This window comes from Crinia signifera, chromosome 5 (genome assembly GCF_055691185.1).
Source record: "Crinia signifera chromosome 5, ASM5569118v1, whole genome shotgun sequence".
NCBI lineage: Eukaryota > Metazoa > Chordata > Amphibia > Anura > Myobatrachidae > Crinia > Crinia signifera.
The window spans coordinates 222,646,222-222,666,059 of record NC_139221.1 but is presented as its reverse complement, the minus strand read 5'-3'; positions in this window follow the sequence as shown (position 1 = coordinate 222,666,059).

The window sequence follows — 19,838 nt, the reverse complement described above, 5'->3', positions numbered from 1 at the left end:
TCCAACCATACCAAAAATGTTCCTTAACAATTAAATAAAAAAGAAAAACCACATACACTGCTGCACACATTATTAGCATAAGTAACAGCAGGTGGCACTCTGATGGCATAAATTGTTATATCTGATTTAAGATACTGCCAGATGACTAATGCTGGCCACACATCAGACCAACTTTCCTCCAACCATCCAACTGGTTGGTTGGATGGAATAAAAACCTGGTACTGGATAGGAGCAAATGTAATTTGTAATTAAAGTAATTTGTTTCCCAATTGTAAAATGGACAACAACTGTCACTCAGAAAATGTACTGTAGTTGGACCTATTTGATTTAAACAAATTCACTGAATGTTTTTGTCCATTCTCCTGAGTTTATTGCTTATTGGCATTTGCCCCCAACAGTACCAGATTTTCAGTCCAACCAAGCAACTAGTTGGATGGTTGGAGGAAAGTTGGTCTGATGTGTGGCCAGCATTAGATAGAAATTTTAATTTTCTCATTTGTTCATTGTAATCAACACAGCTGTTATTAACCCTTTGAGTACCAAGTGGATTTGTCAAAATAGGTGTGAAAATTGTCAAGCAAACAGTTTTATTCATGATAATGTTATGTAATGTTTACCTTTATATAGGAAATATCATCTTTTTTACAAATTTTTTATTTCCATCAGCGCGCGTGCGTTGGGCGTTCTTACGGGCGGCAATCGGTGTATAGTTGACTCGCAAAGCTGCAAATGTATCAGGTTTGCGAGTCAATCAGAATGACCTAAGTGCAGTGCACAAAGTTGACGGAATGGTCCTTAACGGACCTTCTTCCTGACACAGCAACAAACAGCCATGTAGACAAGCAGCCAGATCATTATTTCTAACCTTGCCAATGTCTTCACTATATGTTCTATTCATTTTACAACTCATTTGATAAAAAATCAGTTTTCATGTAAAACACAAAATTGTCTGGGTGACCCCAAACTTTTGAATTTTAGTTTAAGTGAGCAGAACAATGTTTAAATATGCAGCCAACAGAGCATTTGGGTACTTGTTTCCTAGAACGGCGCCCATCGCGGGCATCACATGTACATCGCATGCCATTATAATGGCATGCGATGCGACCGATGCGATGTCCGCGATTTTACATAGAAATGCATGGTAAAATGTAAATCGCGTCGGTCGCATCGCATGCGGCCAAAAAAAATCGCATGCGATGCGACCGACGCGATTACGATTTTACATAGGGAACAATGTTAAATGGCCAAATTGACCCGATTTCACATAGGGAACAATGTTAAATGGCCCACAGACTCCAAATAGCCACCCTAAGGTGTGAAATGCCCCCCCCCCAATTCTTAACGCCACCCCACGATCAACGTCAACCCGAAGCGTGGCTTGCGCAGCGTGCCCGCGAGGGGCGGCGGTACGCATCCTCCGACCTTTTCATACCCCCACTATCCACGTCGGCGTGGAGTTGAGAATTTCTGTGTGGCGAGCGCAGCGAGCCACCGAGCCCGAAGCATGGCGAGCGCAGTGCGCCCCGCGAGGGGACGCGGATATCTGTGATGCCCGCGAGGGGACGCGTATAGCTGTGAAGGTATCTGCTGCGCTCGCCATGCTTCGGGCTCAGTGGCTCGCTGTGCTCGCCACACTTTCTATTCTCAACTCCACGCCGACGTGGATAGTCGGGGTATGAAAAGGTCGGAGGACGCGTACCGCTGCGCTCGCCACGCTTCGGGTTGACGTTGATCGTGGGGTGGCGTTAACAATTGGGGGGGCCATTTCACACTTCAGGGTGGCTATTTGGGGTCTGTGGGCCATTTAACATTGTTCCCTATGTGAAATCGGGTCAATTGGGCCATTTAACATTGTTCCCTATGTAAAATCGCGGTAATCGCGTCGGTCGCATCGCATGCGATTTTTTGGCCGCATGCGATGCGACCGTCGCGATTTTTTCCCTTGCGATGCCCAAGATCAATATAGTGGGCGCCGTTCTAGGAAACAAGTACCAGCATTTGTATTACAACCCATGACACTTTCTGGCTTAGGTTAGTGGTTTAATGTAGACTGAATCCTGCAACAAAAGAAGATACTGCATTTCAGCTAGAGAAACTTCTGATGCTAAACTGAAATAAAATGTTGCATTTATTTGGTGTAAATTTTGGCATGTGGCACAAATGAACAATATACATTGAGATAACAGTGATATTTGACAGCTAAGATTGTATTTCACATGAGCAAAACAGGAGCAGAGAACAATTCCATCACAGCTGGGAGGAAGCCAAAGGAAATGGGTCACGTTGTATTTGGCTACGGATGTGAGGCTGTTCAGCTTGGATCTATTGCACTCAGCCATAATTTAGTTTTTTAACATCAGCTTTACAAGGGTAAATATTGAAATAACCACATGGAGAGAAGAATAATTATCTATCAGCACGTCCTCCATGACTAACCAAGGAATACTTTCCAGAATGAATATGACATTAAACTAGACAAATGAAATCACAGTAATACAAATGCATATTTACTAGGTCGTATTTTATTATATATACACACACACAGTACAAATATAATTAGATAAACCTGGTCATTAATGCCAATAACAAATCAGCCAATTATCTGGCAGCACTCACACGCCGTGCCAATAGGTTGCATTGCTCTCTAGAACAAAGACGAGAATAATGGGGCCCATACACGGTCCGTTAAACGGATCCGTTTGGGTCTTAATTAGCATGTATCGGATCGCATGCCTAGTGCATGCAATGCGATCCGATACGATGTTTAGCTAGTACAAAAAGTATGTACAGCACATACTTTTTGTACCGTACTATGTGATGCGCGGGAGCGCGCATCGCATAGTACAAAACGGACGGTCCGGGAACGGACCGTCTATGGGTTCCTTAAGACTTTGAAGACCGAATGTCTGAGTGAATGGCCATTCTGTGGGCAAAAACAACTTGCTGATGAGGTAGCTCAGAGGGCGATAACGCGCCATCTCACAAAGTACCTGTCATTTGAAGCTGGGGCTATGAACACGACAAACCATTCAATGCACTTTTGGTCTAGATCTCATTACCCTTTTAGGATGTGGTAGAAGAGCATGAAATGTACAGCCAAACAAATCTCCAGCAACTGCCTGATGCTCTCATATCAACGCGCCTCCTATATGTATACAGTGATGAAAAGAGCAAACCTGGGACGTTGTCATCGAGAGTAAAGAATATTTATGCCAGTGTTTCTAATACACCACAACTATGTTATACTTGATTGCGGAATGGCTTTTGGTACATGTATAGTGTTCATTCTAGCACCCGCCAACTTTGAAAACCCATGCAGTTCCTCTTCCCTGCCTAGGGTGTCACTGTCTGCTGTGGTGTTTCTAACACAGGTCTGGTTTGCATATCAGTGCTGATATACAGACCACACTGTGCTAAAAGTACTACAGCAGACAGCGAAACCCCAAGCATGGAAGAGAAACTGCATGGGTTTTGAAAATTGGTGAGTGCTAGAATGAACACTACATATATACACACACACACACACACACACACCTTTAGAATGAAATTATATATCTGAACTGTACATTCTCCTGGCAGTGCTAACTGATGAATTGGTGGAGCATCCTGCTTCCCTATAATCAGAAGTCTTGTGGCATACAACAGGCCACTAAGCCTAAATAAAAATCTATGAAAGTTCACAGATGTTCGTATGAGGTGCTTCTCAGAAGTGAATACACGCAAGCTTCCGTTTTGAACTCTTAGGTAGATAATTCTCCTATACACACTATATGTATATTTATATGTTTTTGTTCCCATTGGAGCCTTTTAGTAACACTTACAAAAAAAATAGCTCATAAAGACTAGCTTACATTAATCTGTTTACTGTAGTTAAATGTAAAACATGTCATATAGTATCAAAGTACTAGAATGCTTACATATACCTTTGACAGCTATTTTGTTATTAGTCTTGTTAAGTGGTCATATTCACAGTGACTCTCTTGTAAAATTTACATTCTGAGCTTGGTTTCTTTGTTTGATAGTTACAGGCGGATAATGACAGTTGTTAATGTCCAGTGGAATTATTACATAACTACAGGAAACCACACCTTAGTGTAGGCAGCAGAGTTTGCAGGACCTCACCCTGTGTCTGCCTAGGCACCCCTACATGGGAATTGTATTTCCAGTAGGCAGTGCAGATGATGGGAGGATGTGAGCTCTAATAACAAGAAAATGCCCAGGATCTCCAACAACCTAGCGATCTCTAAAAGTTTTATTAAGATATAGTTCCTGAGGCTAATTCAGATTATTATCGACAGTGTTCTCATCATAAACCACAAAAGGCCACCACGCACGAAACATTAGTAATTTCACTAATTTTAAATAAACCTATAAAGAATGCCAAAAGTAAAACTGCGTCAGAAACAGCAAATTGTACATGCTGAGAAGTTACAAAGTAGATGGAAACATTCCAATAGGCCACGCATGGAGTGCTCCATCAGTAGTTACCTACCAATACTATAATGTATAACTAAGAAACCTGAGCATAAATAAAAAAAAAAGAAGTGTACCCACTTGAAGGGACAGGATCGCTATTATTACTACAGATCATCCTACTTATGAATATGGTGACTGCAGTAATCCTCTAATTCCTACAAGCCAATCCCTGACCTGTGGGGACAAAGTAGTAAAATTATTAACCAGAAGAGCGTATGTGTAATATAATTTGATTTTGATTGATTGTGAAAAGGAGAGAGATATAAACTCATATTTTGTTGTGTTGGTTTTTAGTAAACCCCAATTGTTGAACTACAGTATGATAAAAAAAGAAAAGTTTACTTTTCTTTTTTTTTTTTTATGTGGCATCTGCGCTGGGTCTCGTCAATAAGTTTTGTGACATTACCTTTACTATTACTCTTTGTACTATTTAATCTTAAATATCTGTGTTAATTGTGCAGTGGACTTATTAACAGTAAACTGTGTTGCTATGGGTGTGGAATATGTCTATTACTATATGTGATGCTTAGGGAAGAAATACTGCATGAAACTGAAGCATAGATTTGTTTTTCCTAGAAAATATATAAAAATAAACACAATATCCTGCTTATCCTTATAGGATGTTCACGTGAGGTTGTTCAAATTTATTAGAAATATGAAGAGAAATAATTTTATTGCATTTACTAAGAAGCCAAAATACTCTGATTAAAAATGCATTAATCAAAGAGTCTGAAATTAGTTTCTTAACAAGTTTCAAGGTTTTGCACCCATACCTCATTCATTCAAAACTTCAACAATGCAAATTTCCTAGCAAGAACCAGACTAACTGAAACATGAACCACATATTCAAAACACAGTGCAACTGAGAAATCAAATAAACACCTGAGAAAACCAGCAAAAAATCATTTAGCAAATAATACCCCTTTCACATCGCACTTTTGAAACGGTATATTGCCGTTTTTTTTTCCATTTTAAAACGTTTAAGGCTGCAATGTGAATGTGCCAGAGTTGATTTACCGGTTAAAGTTAACCGGTATTTCAACACGGTTAAAAAGCAGAGTCCTACACGTTTTAAAGCCGGTTTTTTGGCAGTTTGAACAGCTCTATTTCAATGGCTTGAAACGTGTCCCTTGGGGGTTAAACGGGTTGAATGTTTGAATGGTATTAAATGATTTTTAAAACGGTTTTCACCTGCAATGTGAAAGGTCTCAAGGCTCAGACCCGTTTTAAAGTCCCATTTAAGAATACCGTGTCATTACCCATTTCTGCAATGTGAAAGCAGTATAAGAAACAAGGAAAATTGATACAGTGGCTTATTTGCATTGGTTTACCTATGTTACCGTGATCCTAAATCTTGTTTGAGGAAAACAAGAAATATTTCTGATCAATAGTCCATCCTGAACAGATGTTGATATAAACTTCATATCATATTTATATTAAAACAACCAGAAGGTATTGTGGCGATGCCAATATGGGGGTATTTTTTTTTTTCAATCCTGATATCGGAATTGAAAAATGCCCAATCCGAGGATTCGCAGGATACCAGGATTGGCTTCCCTAATAAAAAAACCCGCCCCGGCCACCCTCATATTTACTTACATGTGCGGTGCAGCCGGGAGGGTGGGCGGGGAGTCCGGGAACTGAATGGGTGGTGAAGCCAGGGGGTGGTCAGGCTGAATGATGACATGGAAGTGCAGCGCACCCAGGATGAAGCTGGCTGTGTGGCCTGCGCAGCCTGACCTCTGACCTTGTCACGCTGCGCAGAGCCACACTGCTGGGGATGGGAGAAGCCGGGCAGCATCTGAGCACTTGCGATATACTGTCAGTGGAGTTGATTGTAATCCAATGTAAAATGAATGGTGCCCACACACAGTGAGATGTGTGCTAGGTGCGATTTGAGGTTACACAATTTATTTATTTAATTATTAACAGTTTCTTATATAGCGCATACATATTCCGCAGAGAATATTTGAACACTCACATCGGTCCTTGCCCCAGTGGAGCTTACAATCTATATTCCCTACCACATGTCCACGCACACACAGCCATTCAGTATATTTTTGGATTGTGGGAGGAAACCGGAGTACCTGGAGGAAACCCACGTAAGTACAGGGAGAATATACAAACTCCGCACAGTTAGGGCCATGGTGGGAATCAAACCCATGACCTCAGTGCTGTGAGGCAGTAATGCTAACCATTACACCATGTACAGTCCAAATCGCATAGCACACATATGGCAGTACGCCATATGTGTGCTATGCGATTTGGACTGTACACACTGGGCATTTTTCAATGCTCTTTTGCAAGCCGTGAAGGCGAGCAGTGCTGATTGCTCGCTGGCACAGCTCGCGGGTCAGTATTCAACTGACCCCCCTGCACATGTCGTTTCCTAGTTATCAACTGGTGTAGGGGGCGCAGAAGGTATGGGGTGCTTTGTCAAGCTGCAGTGTGAATATTGGCTAGTCAGCCCCTTCTAAATACAAAGAAAAACAGAGGGGCTAAGTGATTGAAAAAAAGTATACCCATAAAAAGTGCCAATTGGGGGTAAAATTACATAATTATTTATTAAAAACGTAAAACATGACATACCATATTAAAAAAGTATTGGGCAGTAAGGTAGAGGAAATAATGAATATGGTCCAGCTCATACGGTACCATATTTTAAGTGTCCACTAACTATATGGATCCGTTCCTATGGTAGTAGTAGTAGTAGTACGTTTATTTATAAGGCGCCACAAAGTGTCCGCAGCGCCGTACATAGCAAACAAAAAAAAAAAAACAAATTACAAGGTAACGTACAGGGTGTGTAGAAAGATACAGTATAAATAGGGGTATAGCTGGTAGAACTAAAATCAGCATCAGTTCAGAAGTAGGTGTCAAAATAGTCAAGGAGACCGAAGATGAAGTAGAGGAAGGGAAGAACAGGACAGGAGCACAGGTGAGGTAATGAGGTAGGGTGAGTACGTGAGGAAGGAGGGCCCTGCTCATAAGAGTTAACATACTAAAAATAGGTGGGTGGACGAACGAAATACAATAGGATAAGTAGGAACGGAGGGGAACGGAGGCAGGATAGGAGGATCAAAAGAGGTTAGGAGGAGGAATAGGCTAGTCGAAAAAAGTGGGTTTTGAGGGAGCGCTTGAAGGAGGTAAGGGAATCAGATAGCCTGATGGGTGGCGGGAGGTTGCTCCAGTGCAGGGGGGCAGCGCGAGAGAAATCTTGGACACGGGAGTGGGAGGAGGTGATTAGGTGAGAGGTCAGTCGGCGGTCAGCGATGGAGCGAAGAGGACGGGAGGGAGTGTGGATAGAGATCAGTGAAGAGAGGTAGGGAACTGTGGAGGAGGAGAGAGCCTTGTAGGTGGTGGTGAGGAGTTTAAAGAGAACTCGGAAAGGAATGGGGAGCCAGTGAAGAGATAAACAGAGGGGGAGGCGGAGGTAGAGCGGCAGGAGAGGAAGATGAGCCTAGCAGCAGCGTTAAGAATGGATTGGAGAGGTGCGAGGCGGGTGAGAGGTAGCCCAGAGAGAAGGATGTTGCAGTAGTCAAGGCGGGAGATGACAAGAGAGTGAATGAGAATTTTGGTCGCGTCAGTGGAGAGGAATGGTCTGATGCGTGAGATGTTGCGTAGGTGAAAGCGGCAAGACTGTGAGAGAGCACGAATGTGGGGGGTGAAAGAGAGGGAGGAGTCAATGATGACACCGAGGCAGCGCGTTTGGTCGGTGGACGTGATCTCGGTTTCACCAATGCTGATGGAGATAGTGGGAGAAGAAGGGATGTTCGGGGGATGGAAGATTAGAAGTTCAGTTTTAGCCATGTTTAGTTTCAGGAAGCGTTGGGTCATCCAGGCTGAGATGGCCGTGAGGCATTCGGAGACCTTGGACAGAAGTGATGGGGATAAGTCGGGGGAGGAGAGATAGATTAGGGTATCATCAGCATAAAGGTGGTAATGAAAACCATAGGAGCTGATGAGGGTGCCCAGAGAGGTGGTGTAGAGGGAGAAGAGGAGAGGGCCAAGGACTGACCCTTGGGGAACACCGACTGGCTGGGGGGTAGTAGGAGAGGAGGAGCTCGGAGTGGAGACGGAGAAGGAGCGATCGGAGAGGTATGAGGTGAACCAGGAGAAGACCGTGCCAGTGATGCCAAAGGAGCGGAGGGTGTTGAGCAGGAGAGGGTGGTCAACAGTGTCAAAGGCAGCCGACAGATCAAGCTGGATGAGGATAGAGAAGAGGCCTTTGGATTTAGCCGATAGTAGATCGTTAGTGACTTTGGTCAGGGCAGTTTCAGTGGAATGTAAAGGGCGGAACCCGGATTGGAGGGGGTCTAGAATGGAGTTAGCAGTAAGGTGGCTTAGGAGACGATTATAGGTCAGACGTTCTAGGAGTTTGGAGGCAAAAGGGAGGAGGGAGATGGGCCTGTAGTTGGATGGAGAGTTGGGGTCCAGATTTGTTTTTTTGAGAATTGGGGAGACAAGAGCGTGTTTGAAGGAGGAAGGGAAGATCCCAGAGGATAGGGAAAGATTAAAGAGGTGAGCCAGGTGAGAGCAGACTGATGGACTGAGACGACGGATAATATTGGAGGGGATAGGATCAAGCGGGCAGGTGGAGGGAGAAGCGGATTGAAGGATAGAGTGGACTTCAGCAGCAGTGGTGGGGTAAAATGAGGACAAGGGTTGGAAGGAGGGGAGTGGAGATGTAGGAGGGGAGGAGGGAGAGGGTGAGGTCATGGCAGCAGTGATGGCAGTCCTGAGAGAGGAGATTTTGGTTGAAAAGTAGGTAGCAAAATCAGCGGCTACGATGGAGGACGGAAGAGCTGGAGGAGGGGGGGAGAGCAAGGAGTTGAAGGTGGCGAAAAGCCTGCGGGGATTGGATGATTGGGAAAGGATGAGGGACTTAAAGTAGGATTCCTTGGCCAGAGCAAGGGCAGAGCTGAAGGAGGAAAGAATGAATTTGAAATGGAGATAATCCGCAAGGGAGCGTGATTTCTTCCAGAAGCGCTCAGCAGTGCGAGAGCACTTTTTAAGGAATCGGGTGATAGGTGAGTGCCACGGTTGGGGGTTGGAGCATCGAAGGGGGATAGAGGAGGGAGGGCAGGCAGAGTCCAATGCCGAAGATAGGGTGTCATTATAGAGGGAGGCAGCGAGGTTCGGGCAGGACATGAGGGCGATTGGGGCGAGAAGAAGACACAGCGTGTTTGAGAAGGCAGCAAGATCAAGTGTGTTGACGTTATGCCGTGAGACAATGCGCTTGGGAGGGGGGGTGGGAGAGGGGGAAGCAGTGAGGGAGAAGGAGATGAGGTGATGGTCAGAAAGAGGAAAAGCTGAGATAGTGTAGTCAGTAAGGGAACAAGAGCGAGAGAAGACGAGATCGAGGGAGTGTCCTTGGATGTGGGTGGGAGAGGTAGTCCACTGAGATAGGCCAAGAGAGGAGCAGAGAGAGAGGAGTTTGGAGGTGCCAGGATCAGCGGGGTTATCCAAGGGGATGTTAAAGTCACCAAGAATGACAGATGGCAGGTCAGAGGAGAGGAAGTGTGGAAGCCAGGCGGCGAAGTTGTCAAGAAATTGGGAGATAGGGCCAGGGGGGCGGTAGATTACAGCGACACGGAGGTGGTAGGGGTAGTATAGACGGATAGTGAGAGACTCAAAGGAGGAGAAAAGGAGAGAGGGTTCAGGGTGAATGACACTGTGGGTGCATGAGGCTGAGAGGAGAAAACCCACACCGCCACCTTGGCGACCGTCAGGCCTGGGAGTGTGAGAGAAAGAGAGGCCACCGTGGGAGAGAGCAGCTGGAGAGACAGAATCAGAGGTGGAGAGCCAGGTCTCGGTGATAGCAAGGAGGTGGAATGCTCTAGAGATGAATAGGTCATGGATGGCAGGGAGTTTGTTGCAGATGGATCTGGCGTTCCATAGTGCACAGGAAAGAGGGGGGGTGGGTTGTGTATTTATGTGGATAAGGTTTTTGGGATTGCAGAAGCGAGGGGGGGTCATTGGGAGGGTGGGGGTGCGGGGGCGAGTGTTCAGGATAGGTATGGGATGGGAGGGGGGAGGAGCAGTTGGAGAAAGTGAAGTTGAGAGATTAACAGCCATGAGGAACCGAAGGTGAGAGGGTAGGTTAGTGAAAGCAGACAGAGGGATTTGGGAGGACAGACAGCGTCTGTAGTAAATTTGGTAGAAAACAGAGTGAGAGAGAAGGTAACAGGCAAGGAACTACTGTCAGAGAGGAGACCAGTGGGTAAAATCAGGTTGATTGAGTAATCCAATTAAGTATGAAACAACAACAAGTGAGAGGATGAAGGGAACAGAGAAGGTCAGAAGTGAGGCAAATGTGAGCAGGCGTGAAGAGGGAAACAGGGTGCGATAAATGTGTGGCAAAGATAAGAGAAAATAATAGTGAATGAGTAAAAATGACATACAATGTTGGAAAAATATAGATACAATGAATTTAAATGTCAAAATTGAGCAACAGGTTACAATAGGATAGAAAGAAGATGAATATATTACAATAAAACAGAATATGAAAATTTAGACTGTGTTCAAACTCACCTTTTTCAGTATTCTAACTCACCTGCTTCAGTTTCCAACTCACTTAAGTAATCAAGCTTCACTTTAGTAATGCAAGCTTCCCTCTCAATGAGCACCAATACTGAATAGGGTGAATCAGATTTATGGTATCTCCTTGTTGTCAGCTGGCAGTAGGCATGGGGGTTATTTGTGTCCCAAATGTCGAAAAGGCCCGCAGTAGGTATGTCTCAGAGTAACACTCTCTTGTTTTGTGTCTCACCTCCATCTGGGCCCCGAATAGATGCAGCCAGAAAGTGACTGCTGATCAGAAAACTCTGAATATGGAGACTGGTCCAGATCCAATTTAATGGAGTAGTGGCAAGGTATATGGAGCTGGATATTGGTTGTCCTCTAGTCTAACGGGTGGACTAGCCGTCCCCTGACAGCGAGGATCCCCCGGAACGCTGAATGGGGTGAGCAGCCAACGCGGGGGTTAAACGGAGAGGGTGGCTTTTTTCAGAAATCCGCACCGTTTCACCTCACCGGCTGCATTTAATACAGCCCAATGTGCTGTTTGATTACACTACAATAGTATGTAATACAATAGCATGCAACATAGTACAAAATACCTGCATACACATACTATTTTGCCTTGCTATATTGACCACGTGGGGACACTAATCCCACTCTGCGATTTAAACTAGGCGCAACGTGATTCGAACTAAAAAGGATCAAATCACACAGGATAATCGCATGGTGTGTGGGCACCATTAGGCAAATTTTGCCTGAAACATTTGTGAGGTTCTAAAAACTAAATGAATGGCCCGCAAATGCTGTTTTACAGCTCTGAATTCTATTCTGACCAGATTTCATTCCCAGGTTTCAATCGGTAGAAAGTTCTGTTTAATGTTAGCGCCACAGAAAATAAAGTTATGTTTTTTGTTTTTCAGTATTTCCACATACATCTGAAAATAGACAATAAAAAATACATAGACAAATGAGTAAATAAATAACATATTTCTGCAGGTATCATCGAGGTTGGAGGGCTCTTCCTTGCTATAACTCTTACTTTAATCTTACTAAAACTCTTTTTTTTTTCCTTTAACTGAAAAATTATTTCCGATGATATGCATGAACGCTTAGTAACTTCAGGGGGTATCGAATTGCCCGTGGTACCGATCGAGAATTACGTGGCACACAAAGTATAATCCCCAATAAGCAGCTGACCCCATATGTTTTTGTGCAAGAACAGCTTCTATGTGGATACCAAGATAAATTACCATCTGTTATAAATCAATTATACATAATTAAAAAGAAATGTGTGGCGACCAGTGAACACTGAATAGGGTGAATCAGATTTTCCGTGAAAAAGACTCACTGCAAGGAGTGAAATCAGCCCGATTCACCAAAAGAACGGTGAATCGGGAGCATTGAACACTGCCCAAAGTGTTAATGCAGTGTCAATAAAGTCAGATAAATGTAGTCGAGGGTAAAGAAGAATTAGAAGAAATGGTCTGGATTCAAACATGGTTGGAGGTATATATTCCGTGGAAGCAATAACAAGTCATCAATATGCAGCAGAGGCATCGGTTATAATAGACACCTCCTGAATTCATAAGTGATCCACGCTGCGTTCTGTGATATAGCATCAGATCACGGAACACCATTGGCCAGCTGTATGGCTCATGGGGTTGTCCAAACGGTCCACAGCAGTTCCCACAAAGAGACCTAAAAAGCTCTGCATTGTCCACAGAGATTCTGGCCTCAGCTCTCCCTGCCACCAAACTGAAGCAACCTATCAATCAATGCAAAGGACCCGCATTGCACATGTGCAGTACAGGTCCGCTGCTTGCACAAAGTACAGACCATCGCTACTTTGAACCATGTATCCCACCTCGTGCCACCTCTCAATCAGTCCCATGGTGTCCTTTAGATTTAGCAGTCATCAATTCACTGACCAGTTTTTATCAATGTTATGTTGTGTGGAGGCTCCACTAGATTTTATAAGAAAAGAAGCCTTTGAGATGAGCGTAGATGAGCCAAATAGCAGGCTAGTGGTAGGAAAAGACAACGGGGGGGGGGGGGGGGGGTGAATAGAAGAATAGAAGCATACACATATGCCTAGGGCCAACATAAATAGTCTACAAAAGTAATATGGTTTTTGTATTTTTGTAAACATGACTGAAGATAATATGTTGTGTGGTATGAATAAAGGAAGCCTGTATAGAGATTGTACACTATTAACTTAAGAAGTTTGGAAAGGATGTGACAGATTGGCATTAATCTAAGAATAAATTGCCCACTTTAAAATCTGTATAACTGCATTATGTGCCAATAAAGGCAATGATTAAAAACATTGTAAACATGGTCAAGATGTCCATTGTTGTTCAGACTAAATACCAGGAAGGAAGAATTATTCTCTAAGTAATCGTGGATTTTCACCTGCAATAATCTCTAGTGTTTTCAGAGGATGGAATGCAAACTGCCAGTGTACAGCTTGCTGCCTGGTGAGCAAAATATTGAGAGGTCATATAAAGAGACTGGTTCAAACATACAGGAGGCGACAGGTATTATTTAGATACTATGGGTCTCAACAGTGACCTGCAGAAGAGCATCTCTGAACACACAGAATGTCAAAACTTGAAGTTGATGGGTCACAGTAACAATAGACCCCATAGCTACTACTACTGTCGGCTCAAAATAGGGCACAGAGGCCGAAGTGGGCACAGACCAATCAAAACAAGATGCTTGAAGCCAAAAAAAAAAAATCACCTCTTGATTGCTGCTGTGAAGGCTAAGAATTTGCCATAAACGGGTACCTAAGAGGTAAATTTACTATGATGGGAGTTCTGTTGAAGATTTGATGTTGCCAAGATTCAACTTTTTTATTTAGCACCTTCTAGAATATAATTAGAATAGTTATCTTATAGAATCTGATTGGTTGTTATGGGCAACCTCTCATCTTCAATATAACTCCCATCTTAGTTATACCCCTTTCAGATCGCAAATGCTGGATTGTACCCAGGGGTCCGTCACAGGAGCAACCCGGCATTTGCCACTTATTACCAGGTTACTTATGTCACGTGGGGCGTACAGTGCTGTGCCATTGGGGACAGGGAGGAGGCAGCGCTCGGAGCTGACAGCACTGCCTCCTCCATAGTGTGAACAGCGCCGCTTGACCCAGGTTACCTGTTTCACATTGCAATGCAACCCGAGTCACAGCTGTTTCAACCCTGGTCATGACCAGGGTTGAAATACCGGGTTGCTCGACCTGGGGTAGTGCTTTCACACAGCACCTCAACCCGGGTTGGTGATGTAATTTCCTTGCAATTACCCGGGTCAAGAGTACAGACTGAAAGGGTTATAAATTTACCCTTAAGGATCTTTCCATCCTTAAATCCGAGACCAGGCTTGTGGTGGATGGTAAAATAATGTGAGGAATATTTCCTTAGTACACATTAGGATTCCCAAGAACCATATCAGCATGGGTAAACGTCACAGCCTATATGAGCTATTGTTGCTGACCATCTACATCCCTATATGCACTCATAATTCCATCTTGTATTGCCTACCTCCAGTAGGCTAATGCACTCATTAAGCTAGCAATCTCTGGGACCTGTACCACCACAGCGATATTACAGGAAAAGGGAATAAAATACAACACAGCACTACATGAATATAGTCACACAACAGCTGGAACATTTAGGAACCTCAGAGAACGCGGTCACGATTTCTTTTAATGTACTTAATTAACTTTAACTAAATGAACACACACCTAAGGTTTTTGAAGGTCAGCGGAGAACGTAACCTTTGATTTCATTTACCCTTCTTTGTATTCTCTTTAGTAATTCCACATGTAAGAGATCCAGGGCGATGCCTCGGATACCTTACTGTACAGAACAGTTCTACAGTAACAAAACTTTAACAGAGCTTCAGGGTGACCTCCAGTTAGAAAATCTACACAACACAAGTGACAGCAAACTACAGACAAAGCAGACATATTGTGTTGTTTAATAAGAAGTCAGACTCTATTTCCGGCACAAATACACATTTTTAAATTAGACATACTACAGTAACTGTTACTCTTCTACAACTGTGAACAGCACAGAGCGTGGCAGACAATGTGAATGAGATGTGATTAGTAATAAAGGGCAGGGTGGGGAGACAGATGAGCAGCACTGGAAACTGACATTCATGATTTTATTGCTCACCAGCACAAATGCAAAGTCTTAAGTGAGTATGCCTCCTTTAGCCCAGGCTGTCCAAGCAGAATGCTTCCAATGAGAAGGCAGGAGCAGACCACCCTTGCATGTGACCTTGAATGTCAGGCTGTGGGAGTAGCTCTCAGCATATTTCTCAGTGTGCACATAGGCTCATTGGGACTCCTTCTCAGCTCTCCAGGCATCTATAAATAGAGCCTCCTTGTGGAAAGTGAGAGGGACACAACACTGAATGCTGCAAGCTGGCACAGAAGCCCGTTTATAAAGCACACACAGCTGTACAATGGACTGCACATTTTAATTAAAGGTGTAGAGAGCACAGCATCAAAGCAATGTTACTTACAGCACATAGTACTACTAGCACCACCACCACATAATACTACTGCAAGAAGCTAAACATTCATATGTCTACATGTAGTGAGATGTGCTACCTTACTGACCTGCTCGGCAGAGGTCACCTCAACATTGGTGGGCAGGTTCTTATCTTTGGCCAAATATATGCAAACAACGAGCATAACAATCGCATCCGATTTATCACATGTAAAAATGTCAAATCAAGTTGCAACTCTCCCCTCAGCAGTCCCAGGGAGCTGCCGGGGAAGCCAGGTCGACTTATGTATTAAACCTCAGCAACGGAGCACCTCTCTCTCAGCTGGGGTGTAGACAAGAGACCCTTTTCCTATTTATAAAAACATGCCCACCCAGTCCTGCGCCTGGTATTCACATCAGAGAACACACAGAGCTTGATATACAGTAAGGAAAAGATCTCTATTCTTGCAGCAGGGCCTTCTTACCTCAAAGTCTGTCTGTTACCCAGTTTGTTTTATCTCTGTTTACAATTGTAAAGTTTAACGGAATCTGCTGCGCTATATAAATCTGTAAATAATAATAATAAATAATAATACTTGTTTGCTGCATAGCCACAGTGCACAACATTAAAGTACGATGCCTTATGAAAGAAAAAAAAATATTATACCCACACAGATACTAAAAGGCAAACAGTAACAGAGACTGATGCCGTGATGTAATATTTCCCTGTAGATTTGTCTTCTGCAGTAGTGACTAAAATGGCAGATGCACAGAAGTTAGTAGTTCAATAACAGAAATATGCTGGGTATGTCTGCCTGACAGCACTGAATCACTACATACATCAGTGAACACATAAAATCATGTGATTCACTGTCACATTTGTGGCAGGCAGATGTGAACGTCTGAGCTTCAGATTAACTCCGTGCCAGGGTATGGATCATTAGGTCTACAAGAAGTTGGTCGACAAGCATTGGGTCAACACAATTAGGTCGACATGCTGAAAGGTCGACATGGGTGTAGGTCACCACATGCATTAGGTCGACATGCGCAAGGTCGATAGTCTTAAGGTCTACATGGGGTTTTCCACTGTCTTTTGACCTGAATGTCAGCACTGACACTGAAACGTAGCACCGTGTCCGCTCGCCATGCTTCGGGCATGGTGCCTCGCTATGCTCAGGCACACTATTATATTCTCCCACCACGCCATAGTGGATGGTAGGGCATGAAATACCCCCTGTCAGCACAAAAAAGTGAAAAAACCCATGTAGACCTTTTGATTGTCGACCTTGCCCATGTCGACCTAATGCTTGTATCCATTTAATGACCTGTCGAGCTAGACCCATGTTGACTTAATGATGTTGACCTAATGACCATATCCCCCATGCCCTACCGCCCACATTATCATCATCTTCCTACAAATCAGATACATTTTGTGAAGGCAGTGAGAACTGAAATGGCAAGGCCATTGTGTGTTATTACTCCATTTACATGGAATATGATCTCATTGCCCAAACCCAATTTTTACATACATCTCTTATGTGTAAGGGTCTGTGCATGCACAGGAGCTGTACTACACATATGCAGGTCAGGTGCCGTGATGTAGTTTGCAGCGCCCCAATAGCCGACATATGAGTAACATGCTGTTTGCATTTGTGGGTGCTAGGAGTGTTCATGAAAATGAGAGAAATTTTCTGGGAATACCGGTCCAGACAGCATGGTTTTTTCCAGATATCCTGAGTAACGGTAGGGTTACTCAGGTGTCCAATTTTCACACAGTTGATCTGATGCTATGCCAGCAGTGGATAAAACAGGCTGGCAATGGGTGACTTAACTCAAGATGCCTACTGCGGCTTTTCCATAATTTCTCACAGCAGCTTTGCCATTAGCATCCAACTCTGAATAAGCCCCTTAGAAAAGCTGAAGCGAGAGAGAAGTAAGGGCCTCCATACACTGGCCCATTTACCTACAATTTGGGTTCTTTTCCTGTGATTGCAGAAATCAAGTACAGGAAAAGAACCCAAATTGCAAGTGACCGATAGCGGGTCTAATGCAATATGTGGTCTCGTGCGCATCCCACTGGACCCTCCAAGTCCCCTGTTGCAGAAGCAATCCCTCGGATTGCTTCAGAGCCGGGCCGGCTTGGCTGGGATTGCATGTGATATATCGCATGCAGAAGGTCCCGGACAGCTCAAGGGAGCACTGTGTGTAACTTCTCTGAGGGGAAAAGTCACCGCAGTGTATGGGGGCCTTTACTTTTCACGGGATGCAGTGTAAATCCTGGCGGTCGGGATCCCGGCGTTCAGAATCCGGACGCTGGAATCCCGACACTTTCTCCCTCCGGGGGTGTCCACGACACCCCCGGAGGGAGAATAAATTAGTGTGCCGAGCGTAGCAAGGCACCGGGCCAGCTGCGTGGCGAGCGCAGTGAGCCCGCAAGGGGGGGCGATCCACATCCCCCCCTTGTCTGGATTTCGGCGATCGGGATTCCAGCGTCTGGATTCTGAACGCCGGGATCCCGACCGCCGGGATTTAATACTGAATCCCCCTTCACTGCTGGTGGGCTAGCACACGATGTCCCCTGCTGTGCCTCCAGGTAGGACAATTAAGATCCCCATACACTGTGGTGACTTCTCCCCTCGGAGAAGTCGCTGCAGTTAGAAGTTAATCTAAATGATAGATATACAGTATGTAGTAAATGAGTAGAGGAATTATATGTGGTTTATATAAACTATCTCCTTCATGATTCACAAGGTCCTCTTGATTACATTCATTCAGTAATGTTTTAGTGCAAGATATCTGATTTCCTGGCTCATACACATGTCTCTAGTTATCCCACATAAATATTATTGTTTCCATAGTTACAAACTATTTTCATATATAAATAAGAAGTTACACAATGCCCAGAATCTCAGAAACAATTAAGGTTTATTCTAGAATTCTAGTTTCTAGCCTGCGGGTTAAACCACTGGTCCCATTGTCCTTTAGGCCGGGTTCCTGGGTTTTTTTGCGTGCAAAATCACTGACCCCCATTACTAATAACTAATTGAAAAAAGTGATAAAAGCTCTATTAAATATAAGTTCTAAAAATAATTACAAGAGTGTGGTCTGAAAATTAAGATCAGAATTATTTTTTATTAAAACCAGAACACAGTGACAAATCTCAATAACACTCATTTGGATCCTGCTCCAGATGTAAAGGGGCATACACACGGGAGGATTTTGATTATTATCTAACCGATCTGTCTAGATCGCATAGATATTAAGCACACATTGCCTTGTGTGTATGCCCCATAGTGATGGCGATGTGCAGCGCCACTCACCAACATCAGCATGCACTATATATCCAGTCACATCGCTGGAGCTAGATCACTTAGCAAGGATCGCTAATCACACGAGTGCAGGCAGCTTAGGACCTCTCTCTCCTACAATATGTATCTTCTTAACAGACTTAAACTGCATCACATGGGAACAAGGGAACTGTGGTTTTGGAGCATCTGGCCCAAAACAGTCACGGACTTGGTTCTTAGTAGGTCACTAGCTAGAATAATCAGTATCTGGAAAAGAACAGGCCATTCCCAAAAGTACACGCTATAATTATTTAAATTTACCATGTGCTGCAATCCACAGGGAACAGATCACAACTCTCATTTCTGTAGTTTAAGGAGACATGTGATGATGTTGCTATTGGTTACAGCACATTGCTGCAACTGTGTCCCAATGACAGTCTATACTACAATACAGTAGACAAAGGGGGATAGGTTTGTCCTTTCAGTCACTAAGCGAGTGCTTACACCGGCTGAGAAAACATAACTGCCGATCAAATGTCCCAAAAATAATAATTTAGGTAACTTATAAAAGCTCATTTTAAATAAACGTAAGCAATCTAATAAACCTCACTGGCCAAAATCACTGCATGTGCCTAGAAAGGGGAGGAAAACACAGAGATACTAGTAGCAGCTTCAATATGTAGAAATATTTATTCCAACAATAAAAACAAAAAGGTTGTCTCCATTCCCAGTAACTTACCCACTATTTGCTTTTTGAAATGATTTTGTTTCACAAATATTTGCACAAACCATAAGCCTGTAGCAAATAAGAACAATGGCGTTAGGTCAGGTGATAAACTACACATAAGCAGAATTATCAGCTAAATAAGATATTGTCACCAATACCCCTTTCACACACCACACAATAACCCGGGTCTGACTCGGGTTGTTGCCAGGTCAACCTGGGTCACTGTGCGGTGTGAAAGGGCCATTTGAAAAACCCTGGATCCAGCAACCCAGCAATTCAACCCGGGTTAAAAGAAGGATTTTACCCTGGTCAGACCCGGGTTGCTGA